The following is a 14,284-nucleotide window of genomic DNA, read 5'->3' on the forward strand; positions in this document are numbered from 1 at the left end:
GCTCAGCTCTGGGCAGGAGAATCCTTGTTGTCCTGGGCCATCCGGGCCTCTGCCTGTCCCAGGGGAGGCCAAATCCTGGGCTGTGTCCTGGCGCCTTGTGCTCTGGGGCCTGCGCTGTTGGATTCACGCTCCTGTCTGTGCAGCCGCCTCTCCCCACAGCTGCCGCCCAGCCCCTCTGAGCTGCTCCTGGTCGGGCAGCCCCCTCAGGGAGCCACCGCCTGAGCACCTCCGAGTTGCTTCCTGAGCCTCACAGCCCCCTCTGCACGGAGCCACTTCCTCTGCTTGAGGCACTGCCACCAAGCTGCTCCCGGGGCATGCAACCCGCTCCACGCAGAGCCCTGCCCGAACCCCTCTGAGCTGCTCCCAAGTCAGTGCACGTGCCCTGCAGCACTTAGGGAGCTTGGTGCACTCTCCTGGGAGTGCAGGTGTCTCTTAGTGTCCCAGGGAGCACGAGGGTATCCCCGCCCTCCTGGGGTCCTGCTCTGAATCCCTGTGGGCGCCATTCTGCCCAGGAAGATTGGTGCTGATCCTGCTTCTCTGGGACAAAGCTCTCCTGACCAGGGGGCACACCACCTGGCCTTAGCCCGGCTCCTCGTGGTGCCCCTCCACTTGGATGCCTTTTGTTTCTTTATTTCTTTTTCCCCCGTCATCCTACCTTGATAGAAGCGCGAACTTTTCTCACTGTAGCATTCCAGCTGGTCTGTCTTTAAATCTCAGGCAGAATTCGAAGATTTTCAGAATGATTTGAAGGTTATCTAGGTAATTTGGAGGGGACAGGTGACTTGGGGACCCTACTCTTCCGCCATCTTGCCCCTGCTCCTGTATGTTGCCTTTTAGCTTTGGTTCTTTCCTTCACTTTGCAGAAGCTTTTCAATTTGATGAAGTCACAATAGGATATTTGCTTTTGTTTCCCTCACCTCAGAGGCATATCTAGAAAGAAGATCCAATGGCCAATGTCAAAGTCATTGCTGCCTATCTTTTCTTCTTTATATGTTTTTTGGTCTCACATTTAGGTCTTTCATCCATTTTGAATTTATTTTTTATATATATGGTGTAAGAAAGTGGTCCAGTTTCATTCTTCTGCATGTGGCTGCCTGGTTTTCCCAACACCATTTGTTCTTATCCTGGGGTCAGGGTTAGGGTTTGTTGAAGAGACTTTCTGCCATTGGATATTCCTTCCTGCCTTGTTGTCCATTATGGGTCATAGATACATGTTTGTATCTTGTTTTGGCTTTCCATTCTGTTCTATTGATCTAAGCATCTCCTATTGGTAGAACCCTGATTGCTGATTCAATTTCTTTGCTGGTCAACTGTCTGTTCAAATTTCTTATTTCTTCATTTTTAATTTTTGCTATGTTATATATTTCCAGGAATTGATCTATTTCTTCCAGGTTCTAGGTTGCTGGCATATAATTTTTCATCATATTCTCTTATAATCTTTTGTATTTCTCTAGTGTTGGTTTTTATTTCTCTTTTCTCATTTCTGATTTTATTTGTGTCCTTTCTAATCTTTTTATCTTTTTTCTTTTTTAAAGATTTTATTTATGTATTCATGCAAGACACAGAGATGCAGAGGTATAGGCACAGGGAACATGAGGCTCCATGCGGGGAGCCTGATGTGGGACTTGATTCCCCAGGACCCCAGGATCATGACCTGAGCCAAAGCACATGTTCAACAACTGAGGCACCCAGGTGCCTTGCTGATTCAATTCCTTTGCTAGTTATGGGTATGTTCACATTTTCTATTTCTCCTATTTCAGTTTTGCTCATTTGCACATTTCTAGGGATTTGTCCATTTCTTCCAGGTCTCCCAGTTTGTTAACCTATATTCTTTCATAGTATTCCCTTATAATTGTTTTATTTTTCTGGTGTTGATTGTGATCACTCTTCTCTCATTTGTGATTTTATTTATTTAGGTCTTTTCTCATTCATAAGCCTGGATAGGGCTTGATCCATTTTATTAATTATTTTGAAGAACCGGTTCTTAGTTTCGTTATTCCATTCTACTGTTTTTTTATTTCTGTATTGTTTATTTCTGCTCTCATCTTAATTTTTTCCCTTCTTCTGTAGGCTTTAGGCTTTGTTTGCTATGCCTTTTCCAGCTCCTTTAGGTGTAGGGTTAGGTTGTGTATTAGAGACTTCTTGTTTCCTTTTTTTTAAAACATTTTATTTAATTTTTATTTATTTATGATAGTCTCAGAGAGAGAGAGAGGCAGAGACATCGGCAGAGGGAGAAGGAGGCTACATGCACCAAGAGCCCGATGTGGGATTCGTTCCCGGGTCTCCAGGATCGCGCCCTGGGCCAAAGGCAGGCGCCAAACCGCTGCACCATCCAGGGATCCCAGACTTCTTGTTTCCTGAGGTAAGCCTGTATTGCTATGTACTTCCCTCTTTGGACTGCCTTTGCTACATCCCAGAGGTTTGGAAACATGTTTTCATTTTCATTTGTTTTAAATTTCCTCTTTAATTTCCTGGTTGCTCCATTCATTCTCTAGTAGGATGTTCATAATCTCCACGTATTTTTGGTCTGTCCAAATTTTTTCTTACTGCCGACTTCAAGTTTCATAGCATCGTGGTTAAAAATATACAGGGTGGGGATCCCTGGGTGGCGCAGCGGTTTGGCACCTGCCTTTGGCCCAGGGCGCGATCCTGGAGACCCAGGATCAAATCCCACGTCAGACTCCTGGTGTATGGAGCCTGCTTCTCCCTCTGCCTATGTCTCTGTCTCTCTCTCTCCCTGTGTGACTATCATAAATAATTAAAAATTAAAAAAAATATACAGGGTGTGATATCAAACTCCTTGAACCTGTTGTACCTGTTGAGGGCTGATTTGTGGCCTATGATATGATCTGTTCTGGAGAATGTCCCATGTGCACTTGAAAGGAATGTGTATTCTGGGATCACTGGGTGGTGCAGCAGTTTGGCGCCTGCCTTTGGCCCAGGGCGCAATCCTGGAGACCCGGGATCAAATCCCACATCAGGCTTCCTGCTTGGAGCCTGCTTCTCCCTCTGCCTATGTCTCTGCCTCTCTCTCTCTCTCTGTGTGACTATCATGAATAAATAAATAAAATCTTTAAAACAAAAAAGAAAGTAATGTGTATTCTGCTTTAGGAAGAAATGTTCAGACTATATCTGTTGGGTCCCTGTGGTCCAGTGTGTCAAGGCTATTGTTCCCCTGTTGATTTCCTGCATAGACAATCAATCGGTCCATTGCCATAAGTGGTTGGGTGTTAAAATCCCGTCATTGTATTATTATCAGTGAGTTCCTGTACATTTGTTGGTAATTGTTTTCCATATTTAGGTACTCCCATGTTGGCAGCATAAATATTTAGTTGTTTGATCCTGATAGAGAGTCTTTTTAACTATGAAATAATGCCCTTCTTCATCACTTCTTATAGTATTTGTTCTTTCTTTTTTGAGATTGAATATTTAATTTATTTATTCATGAGAGATACACAGAGAAGCAGAGGCAGAAACATAGGCAGAGGGAGAGAAAGGCTCCCCAAAGGGATGCCGATGTGGGACTCGATCCTGGGATCCCAGGAACACACCCTGAGCCAAAGGCAGATGCTCAACCACTGAGCCACCAGGTGTCCCCCAGGGTTTGGTTTCAAATCTAGTTTTTCTAATATAAGCATTGGTCCTCCAGCTTTCTTTTCATAACCATTAGCGTGATAGATGATTTTCCATCCCTGACTTTCAATCTGCTGGTGTCTATAGGTCTAAGGTGAGCATCTAGTAGGCAGCATACCTATGGACCTTGTTTTTTTAATAACGATTTTATTTTTGAGAGCATGAGAGAGAGAGAGAGAGAGAGAGAGAGAGAGAGGCAGAAAATTAGGCCCAGAGAGAAGCAGGCTTCCCACCAGGAGCCCAATATGGGACTCGATCCCAGACTCTAGGATAACATCCTGATTCAAAGGCAGAGGCTCAAACCCTGAGCCACCCAGGCATCCCGGATCCTGTTTTTTAAGGCACTCTGATACCCTATATCTTTTGATTGGAGCATTTAGTATCAGCATTCAGAGTGCTTATTCAAAATATGAACTTTGTGCCTTTGTGTTACCAGAAGAGTTGGTGTTTCTGGTGACGTTCTCTGGTCCTTTCTAGTCTTTGTTGCTTTTGGTCTCTTTTTTCCCTCACTAGAATGGTCCCTCTGAAAATTCCTTACTGGACTGGTTTAGTGGTCATGAACTCCTTTATACTTTGCCTGTCTGGGAAAATCTTTCTCTCTCTTTCTATCCTGAATGACACCCTTGCTGAAGCAAGAATTCATACAAATTGGACTCCAATAAAAAGAAATATGAAAACATAAAATACATTTTTGCTATTATGATTGTGGTAAATGGCATTTAGTAGGAAAAGCAGAAGCTGAAAGAGAAGAGGAATGATTTCACCATCCGTGGGCTTCACAGGGTCCTGTTGTCCTTTCCTAGGAGGGCCCCCCCCCTCTGTAGGATGCTTTCTGCCCCTCTGCGCTCCTTTTTGGAACACAGCAGGCACATCTCCGTGCCTCCAGCACCTCTGCAGTCATGGTTTATAGCATCTTCCAGGTATCCTATTGGGGACCACGGCGTCGTGTATGTAACCATCCAGCTGCTGTTTGACAACATTGGGGGGATTCTGACTTTTGTTGGTTGTGGGGTGTGTGTGTGTCTATCACATGAAGCTGTCACATGCAGCTATCAGATCTTCCGGCTGGGTCACCCAAATGCCGAAATGGTTGGTACAACTTCATTTCTGGTGCTGATGCTGGGTGGCTAGCTGGGCTCTCCTGGCTGACCCAGCGCTCGCTCCTGAGGTGAATTTCAGCCAGAGGGTCAGCTGAGGTGGAAGTTCTGGCTCGGCCACAATCCAATGTCCGGCAGTGGGTCTCCCCGAGCACCGCCTGCTTCTCTTCTCCCCAATGCCTCTCCAGCAGGGAGCCGGACCTCGGGGCCACCCTAGGTGGATCTCCAGAGGTGCCGGGTGCCCATTACGGGGAGCCATGGGGCAGCCTGTGTGTGGGAGTAGAGGTGGTGATGGGGCTGGTGTTCCTCGGTCCTCTGCTGCCTGGCCTTCAGGCCAAGCCCCATGCTCACCCAGCCCCTACTCACTAGGGTGAGGAGGGTGCCCTCTACACACTGGTGTGAGAGATCCAGCACCACAAGGTGTGCACAGTGAGTCCACCTGGTGAGGATGGCCCAGGTGCATGATCTGCAAGTGTGGGGCCCAGGAAATTTATCAAAAATCGCCTACCCCTGGACAAGCAGAGCAGGACTGATTCCATTTTGTGCTACAACCGCCACCTCTCCTATGACCCCCACATGACCTGCTTATGTCTTAAGGCGTTGCCCCAACCCAGTCAAGCCGCTGGGCACACCGTAATCGTAAATCTGCTCATAACAATGTAACCCTGCTTTGTGCCCGCCAAAACTGCACGCCGATTCTGACCAAAGAAATAGGCCAGGTCAAGTGGATCCTATAGGGTAAGGTGTAATTCAATCGGCCACCTGCATGTGGACCGACACGACTGTGCAACTTTCTGTGTATCCCATGGGCCACTGGCCCCTATAAACCTGCTACACCTCTTAGTCTCAGGGTCCAAATCCCTGCTCTGCTGTGTCGGGTGCACTAGGACACAAGCTCCAGATTGTAAGGAACCCTTGGGAGTTTGCATTGGTGTTGGCTCCTCAGTGGTTTCTTGGATTCACAATCTTGGGCACAACTCAAAGGCCTACTGTCCTAACATCCCTTCTAGGACCATGCTGACCGCCCGGCAGGCCCTCTCTGCCCCAGCCACACAGGCACAGGGATGCGGGGAAGGGAGGAAGTGCCCCGTACCCAGCCAGCCACGGCCTCCTGGAAAGAGGGAGCACAGACCTCTGGGTCGCTTTGCATAGACCCTGATGACCTGAGGCTTCCTAGTGTCACTCTGTCCCAGGCCCTCCTGGCCCGCGGGGCATAGCCTGAGTCCCAGTAAAGTCTGTTGGGTCCTGACCCCGGCATCTGGCCACCTGTGGAAGGCACGTGGGGACGTCAGCCGGGTGTTCCTGGCGGCGCCCCTGCAGGGGCTTATGGGGCCTAGGTGGTATCCCCTCCTCCTCTCTGGGGGTCTCTCCATGCCCCATAAACAGTGTTCTGGGAGACACAGAAGCGGGCTGGCTGTGCATTTTCACACCACAACACTTTATTGACTTTCTACAGTAAATGGGCTCAGAGCCGAGGGTGCACGCCTTCCCCTGGGGATGGAGAACTTTCTGTCCCTTAGGGAAGGGCAAGAATGACATGGGTTGGGGACGGATGCCGGAGTCCCCCACCTGGAAGCATGTGTGGACTCTGGGTGGGGGCGTGTGTCCTGAGGTTTCAGTCTGAGAGACGGTTCTGAGGACAGCAGAGCTGACCTGACCTGGACCTGCAGCTCATGGGCTTCTGCGCTGGGTCTCCGCAGGGCAGCTGGACCCCGGCCTCAGGCTCCCTGGGTCCCCAGCACCTGTAGGAGCCAGCCTCCTGGTGTGGGTTCAGGTGGGGCCCACCATCCAGCTGTGAGAGGGCTGGCTCAGCCTGGGGCCAGAATCCAGGGCTAGCCAGGGCTGTGTGTGCTGGATCCCATTAGTCTTTGTGTTGGGCCTGTGGTGGGGGCTCAAATCACCCCCAGCCCTCACAGAGCCCAGGGCCAGGCCAGCCCAGATCCCCATGGGTTAAGGGCTGGTGTCCTGTGCAGTGTTTGCCGCCCTAAATGAGGGACAGTGGGCAGAATCAGGGCACAGTGGGTCCTCTGCATCACTCAACTGCACCCACCCTGTCGGGGGCTTCCTGTCTTCCCTCCTCCCTGCAACCCCTGAGTACTCTATGGGACACCCGGGCTTCTGATGGGATTAGGGTATCCAGAGAACCCCGGGGAGGCTGAGCATGTCCCACAGGGGGAACCTGCATCGGGTCATTGCTGGGGGCCAATGGTGTGGTGGTGGATGGTGTGGGGGCAGGGGTATGATGGTGGTGGAGTGTGGGGGATTGTGTAGGGGTGATGGTGTTGGGGTATAGTGTGAGTGCAGATTGTGTGGGGCTGTGTGGGTGTGAGGGGGATGTGTAGGTGGGATACCATTGGGGATGATGATGTAGGAGGATGGTGTGAGAGTGGGGAATGTGGGGGATGTCGTGGGGGGCCTGCGGACACAGGAAATCTCCTTCCTCTATGATGCTAAGGAGACATCTACAGTTAAAGGCGACTAGTCTGGGGTTTGCAGTGACACCTGCCCCTGGGGCTCCGTGTGGTCATTGCAGGGCCCTGGCTGGACCGGGGACATTATCTGGGGGTCATTTTACTATATATGCTTTCAAATTGCAAATTGTCTCAAATTAAATGCATAAAATTTAGAATAATATAAAGCACCGAGAGTGGATGTCACTCTGACCCGTCCGACCCTCATGGGATCGATGTGGTCCTGCTCCAGCCGCGGCTATGCAGCCTGGCCCCCTGGTCCGGTTCCTGCCCCCCACATCCCCCACCCCATCCCCTGCTTCTCAGGGAGCCGTCCCTCTCCTCTTTGGTCTTCATCTCCCATGGCTACCCCTGGAGGCCCCATCCTAGTGGCCTCCTCATCCCCAAGGCACCGGGAGTGTGGGCACGGGTGTCAGCCCCAGCATCCTACCGTGGAGCAGTGTGTTGTTGGCTGCTATTGCTCCCCCGGCCTCAGTAGCCCCGTTTTCCCTACCCAGAAGGCCCCGGGCCTCCCTTGGTGTCCCGAAGACCCCTGGCCCAGCAGCCTCACCCGACCCCCTAGCCATCCCAAAATATGGTGTGGCTGCCGAACATCCTGGTGACATCCAAGTCTACCTCCAAGATGTCCCTGGAGGAGACCAGGGCCTCCTCCTTCATTTCCTGTGGGAAACCCGGGGAGGAGGAGCAGGCGTCAGGGACACAGACCCCACCTGTCACGAGCTGCTGTGCTGGGCAGGGAGCCCTGGGGCCACCATGGGAGTGTGTCCTGCCAAAACCTCTTTCCTTCCTCTGGGAGGCCAGGCATGATGAAAGTGTCCACCGTGCCCGTGACACCTGTGTGAGGGCCTGTGCCCAGCTGTTGTGGGCGGGGAGGTGACTGAGTGTCAGCCTGGATGGGAGGGGATAGTGGTTCAGCCCAGGTGGGAGGGGACATGGGGGTGTTGTGCCCAAGATTGTGAATCCGAGAAACCACTATGGAGCTGACACTGATGCAAACAGACAAGGGTTGATTTCCAAACTCGAGCTTGCATCCAAGTACACCCGACACAGCAGAGCAGGGACTTGGACCCCAAGGTGGTGTTTTGCTTTTAAGGGCTTGTCTTGGGGACCTCCAAAAGGGCTGGAGCAATTCCTCAAGTTGTGTTTACATTTTGATATGGGGCCTTCAAGGGCATTGAGCTCTGTTCTCATTCTAATAGGTGCTTCCAGCCCTTGGCGTGGGCTCTGTTCTTATTCTATTGTGGGGCTTTCCAGGGCATTAAGCTGTAAACTTTTGTTTTTTTCCTGTAACTGAAGTAATGTAAATTTCATCTCTTCTTCACAGGGGCCTGGGATGGCTGGACGTGTTCGAACGCTGAACTTAAAGTGGAAAGGCCTTCATTTTCTTGGCCTCCTTGCATCCCTTCCCATCCTATCTAGCTCCTTCCCCCTTCCCCAGAGCTCCTAAGAGAGCAATTGCAAATGACCTCAGCCTGGCAGCGTGTGTGGGGGACAGGCCCAGGGCTTTGGGATCAGGAAGACCTGGGGCGTGGGCGTCCCAGCTGTGCAGCGGGATTCCATGCTGCAGACTCTTATTCCCTAAGGCTATCTTGACAACTGACTTCGTACATAAAAAAGCTGTCCTTTCTCTTTATAAGATGAAGAGCGATTCAAAGTGTTTTTTCTCTGCCCTTCTGATTGCTCAGATTCCAATCTGAGACGTATTTCCTGTTAATAAGGATAATTTACTACTATCCATAGTACTATGGTTAAAATATTCTGACACAAGTAATTCAGAGGGATGAGGGTTTCTCATCTTTTTCTTCACAGCTCAGTCACTCCTCAGGAATTGCATCTTTATGGATTTGGAAAGAACTGAGATATATTATTACCAGTGGTCCTATTATTCTGTGAAGGATTCTTCCCTGAGATTCTTCCCCTGTTTCAACTGACACTGAAACACTTTGAACTCTTTGGAAGACAAATGTCAAGGAAATAAATGTTATGCATTGCTAATTTTAAATGCCATTGCAATATGGTGTCTATTATAATAGAAGTATTTTTTATCTGATTTTTGCTATTTATTATCCGTTCCTGCTTTTCAGGTTGAGGAGACATTATACGTGTTCATAAGTGTTTTTCTTTCCTTCTGATATAAAATTATTACTTTGTTCCCATCGAAGGAAGTCTTTAAGAATAAGGCAAAAGTTAATTCAACTATTCTTAAAATGTCTTCACACTGAGAGCCTGATTCATTTAAGTCAATTTTCAAAATAAATCTTATTTATTAGGAAAAAAAAGAAAGATTTATAGGGAAATTGAGAAGATAGTACAGAGCATTCGCATGCACTTGCACTCAATTTCTCCAATTATTGATATCTTATATCAGTATGGTACAAATATTAGCTAATGAATCAATATTAAAATAGTTGCATTAACCAAGGACCATACTTTATTCAGATTTCCTTAGTTTTTGCTAAGTTACCATCCCTCATATCACATTCCATTTGTCCTCCTGTTTTCTTAGGCTCCTCTGGATTGTGACAGTCTTTCAGCCTTTCCTTGTTGCACTGGAATACTTTGAGAAGGAGAGTATTTTGAAAATTTCCCTCAGTTGAGACATGTCTTTCGTTTATCTCATGATTGAACTGTTTTTGTGGATTATATACAGAGATATACTGCCATTTTCATTATATCATATAAAGGATAGATACTTTCAACATGATTTATCAGTCTTGGTATCGATCTGATTATCTTGCTGAGGTAGTGTTTGTCATCTTTCTCCGTAGTTAAGTGATTCTTCTCCTCCTCCTCCTCCTCCTCCTCCTCCTCCTCCTTCTTCTTATTATTATTATTTTAAGTTTTTCATAATATATTTTGTAGAAGGAAGTTACTATGTGTATTCCACACGTAAGAGTGGGAAGCTATGCTCATCAACTTGAGGGTGGAATGTCTGCACAAATTGTTTGAAATTCTTCTACATGGGAGATTTCTCTTCTTGTGGCTTTGTTTTTTTTAGTTTCTTTTTCAAAGATGTTTTTATTTATTTGAGAGAGAGAGGAGAGAAAAACCATGAGTGAGAGGGGCAGAGGGAGAGGGAGAAGCAGGTTCCCTGCTAAACAGGGAGCCTTCCTTGGGACCTGGATCATGATCTGACTTAAGGCAGAAGCTTAACTGACTGAGCCACCAAGGTGCCACTATTTCTTTCTTTCCCTCTTTCTTTTTTTTTTAAATAATATATTCACTTTTTATTGGTGTTCAATTTGACAACATACAGAATAACACTCAGTGCTCATCCCGTCAAGTGCCCCCCTCAGTGCCCGTCACCCATTCATACAGATCCTGATCTCCTCCCCTTCCATCACCCCTAGTTAGCTTCCTAGAGTTAGGAGTCTTTATGTTCTGTCTCCCTTTCTGATATTTCCCACACATTTCTTCTCCCTTCCCCTATATTCCCTTTCACTATTATTTATACTCTCCAAGTGAATGAGAACATACAATGTTTGTCCTTCTCTGATTGACTTACTTCACTCAGCATAATACCTTCCAGTTACATCCACATTGAAGCAATGGTGGGTATTTGTGGTTTCTATTGGATGAGTAAGGCCCACCTTTTCTCTCCCTTCATCTTCTGAGTCTCCTATGATATGAATGTTATTGTTTTAATAAGTGGCTGAGTTCCCTAAATCTGCCTCTGTGGTCCATAACTTTCTTTGTTTTTAAGGCTTCCACTTGGGACTGCATCTCAGTTATACTATTTTTAACATTCGCCTGACTAAATTTTAGTTCCTTTATTTCTACAGTAAGGGATTCTCTAGTTTTCTTCTGTGCTCTTTTTCCAGCCCAGCTGCTATCTTTATAATCATTGTTTTAAACTGTATTTAGACATCATATATTTGTTTTGATGGACTTTATGGCTGTGAATACTACCTCATGTTATTTTATGGAGGTGAATTTCTCGATCTCATTATATTTTCCAGAAAAGAAAGTAGGAAAAAAAGAAAAACCAAGAAAAACAATAACAACTGCCCTCCCCCCAAAAAACCACTAGATTATTTTGGCCTCCTTGTAAAAAGATTCTAAATCCCAAAATAACAAACACAATTAATGTTCCATGAAAGTAAAAATAAGAAATATATAAGGTACATACATAAAAAATAAAATAAGGCAATTAATAAAATAGAATAAAAAAAATAAATGAAAATAAAGCACAAAATACAAAGGAAGCTAGACCCTTCTTTCCAGGCAGCGCTGAAGCTCTGCAGCCTTTTGGGTCTGACAACTTGGTGGCAGCGAATGGTCTGTGTGGGATCTGGGGATGGCCCATGGTGCTGATTGTCAGGTGCACATCTGCCTGGGAGATGCACCTGCGGGGTCAGGGTTGGGGTGGTCTTCAGCGCCTCTGGCCTCCAGCAGGTGACGCAGTGGTGCTCCCTGAGATTGGAGCTGTTTGGAGTGATTTGGGAGGGGACACTGGGTCCTCTGGTTCTGGGGCTAAGCATCCCACCCCCCAGTCTGCAAGCCCTCCACAGAAGAGCCCCAAGCGCATCTCTCAGAACCCTGCTTTCACTTTGCCCGCGTCCGAAATGCTTTTGGTTTTGTTTTTTTATCTCAGACTGTTGTGCCCAAGATTGTGAATCCGAAAAACCATGGAGAAGCCCACACCGAAGCAAACACACGAGGGTTTATTTACAAGCTCGAGCTTGTGTCCAAGTATACCTGACAGTGCGGAGCAGGGACTTCGACCCCGAGGTGAATTTTTGCTTAGGTTTAAGGGCTTGTCTCGGGGACCTCCAGAAGGGCTATAGCAATTCCTCAAGTTCTGTGTACATTTTTATATGGGGCCTTCAAGGGCATTGAGCTCTGTTCTCATTCTAATAGGGGCTTCCTGCCCTTGGCCTGGGCTCAGTTTTGATTCTATTGTCGGGCTTTCTAGGACATTAAGCTGTAAACAGCAAAGGTTCCACACCTGGAAGGGGGACGTCACACTGTCCCTATATGCTGAAGACGCGATACTGGAAACAGGAAACCTGGGAGCCTCCACCAAAACCTGTTAGAACTAAGGAGTGAGTTCAGTAAAGTCACGGGACACAAACTGACCCTACAGAGCAGAGTAGCCTTGCTCTGTCCCGACAATGAGCACTCAGGAAGGAAAGGAAGGACGTGACTCCCTTCTCAGGAGCATCAAGGAGAATAAATAATGAGACTGAACCATAGGAGCACAAGACTTGTTCACTGAGCCATACATGGCTCTGTTCTGGGAGGCCGTCCTGGGTTTGAGGGGTGGGAGCCTCATCTTGTGAAAATGTCCACAGTTTCTGAAGCCACCCTCAGTTTCAAAGTCATTCCTATCAAAATCATGGTGGCATATCTTAGAAATAGCAAAAAAAAAAAAAAAAGAAAAAAAGAAAAAAAACCATAACATCAGTCTGCCCCCACAATTGACCCCGGACAGCAAATCAGTACTGGAGGAGCAGGAGAGAGTGGGACGCAGCACTTTCCTATTTCAAACGATGTCACAGACACAAAGGATAAAGCAGTGTGGTTCTCGGGCCCCCAGCTGGCTCCGTTGGTTAAGCATCTGACTCCTGACCTCACCTTCGGTACTGATCTCAGGGGTCTTGAGTTCTAGCCCTGGGCTGGGCCATGGACGGTGCGTGGAGCCTACTTAGGCAAACCAGTCCCATGGGGGGTGGTTCGGGCATAAGCTGAAGGAGCAAAACAGAGAGTCCAGAAGGAAATGTGCTCTGATACAATGGATTTTTTAACTTAATTTAATTTAAACCCAATTAATTAATGGATAGTGTATTATACTTTCAGAGGAAGAATCAGGGATTCACCAGTTGGAGATAACAGCAATGCTCGTGACATCACGTGACCTCCTTCATGCAGGTCCCCTGTTAACCTCCCTGCCTCCAACGACCATCAGTTTGTTTCCTATCATTAAGAGTCTGTATTTCGGGGATCCCTGGGTGGCGCTGCGGTTTGGCGCCTGCCTTTGGCCCAGGGCGCGATCCTGGAAACCCGGGATCGAATCCCACGTCGGGCTCCTGGTGCATGGAGCCTGCTTCTCCCTCTGCCTATGTCTCTGCCTCTCTCTTTCTCTCTGTGACTATCATAAATAAATAAAAATTAAAAAAAAGAGTCTGTATTTCCTGCAACTGTTTTCATCTTACTTGTTTTTCCTTCCCTTCACAGTTGTTATATGCTTTGCTTTTTAATTCCACCTATGAATGACACCACACGGTCATTCTCTTTCCTGACTGACTTATTTCATTTAACATGATCCCTCTAGTTCTATCCACGTCATTGCAAATGGCAATATTTCCTTCTCTTTGATAGCTGAGTTCCATTCCTCTCTCTATGACCATCATCTATCTCCCATCCTTTTTATCCATCATCTGCCACAGAGCACCGAGGCTCCTCCCACAGTGTGGCTACTGTGGACCCGGCTGCTGTATACATTGGGGTGCAGGTGTCCCAAGTCTCACTGCATCTGTATCTTCGGAGTGAAATCGGGCCGTTCACCTGCTGTTCACAGGATGTTACAAATAGAGTCGCCCTGCAGAGCCTCCACACTGTTTCCAGGGTGGCTGCACCAGCCCGCAATCCCGCCCACAGTGGAAGAGGGTTGAGTGGGTTTTGCGGGACGTGGTAAAACTCTGGTCCACATTTCATTTTGCGTCCTGTGGGCTCCAATTCCTTGTCCTTAAGTATTTCTGGGGAAGCCAGGTGTTGGGCTCCGTTTCAGTGAGACGTTTCCAAAGCTAACAGGCCACAGCAGGAGCCTGAAAGGAGGCAGGTGCGGCCCCTGGAGCGCCCGCTGCCTTCTGCACAGCCTCCTGCAGCGCCTGAGTGTCCTGCAGGGGGCGCCCGAGCCCAGGCCCCACCCAGCGGGCATGAATGTGCAGTAGGCCTCCTCTGCCTGCACTAACAGGAGCCAGCCTGTGCTGGGGAGGCCTGAGGAGGACGTGGGGACACGTCCACGCTGATGAGCCGCAGCTTCAGGAAGATGTGGGCCCGCATCCACGCTGACAGGAGCCCCTGGGCCACCTCAGGACATAAGTTGAGGCTTCTGGAAGCTGCGGGCCGCATTAATGGTGG

At 48.1% G+C, this 14,284-nt stretch overlaps 1 long non-coding RNA gene across 1 annotated transcript; it reads left to right on the forward strand.

Annotated features, from left to right (window-relative positions):
- Positions 1–2,259: 2,259 nt before the first annotated feature.
- On the forward strand, positions 2,260–13,194 carry LOC140617814 (uncharacterized). The gene is made up of 3 exons (XR_012017955.1): positions 2,260–2,362; positions 11,796–11,932; positions 13,001–13,194. It is a non-coding gene; the product is annotated as an uncharacterized lncRNA (long non-coding RNA).
- Positions 13,195–14,284: the final 1,090 nt, after the last annotated feature.

Source organism: Canis lupus, chromosome 26 (genome assembly GCF_048164855.1).
Source record: "Canis lupus baileyi chromosome 26, mCanLup2.hap1, whole genome shotgun sequence".
Taxonomy (NCBI): Eukaryota; Metazoa; Chordata; class Mammalia; order Carnivora; family Canidae; genus Canis; species Canis lupus.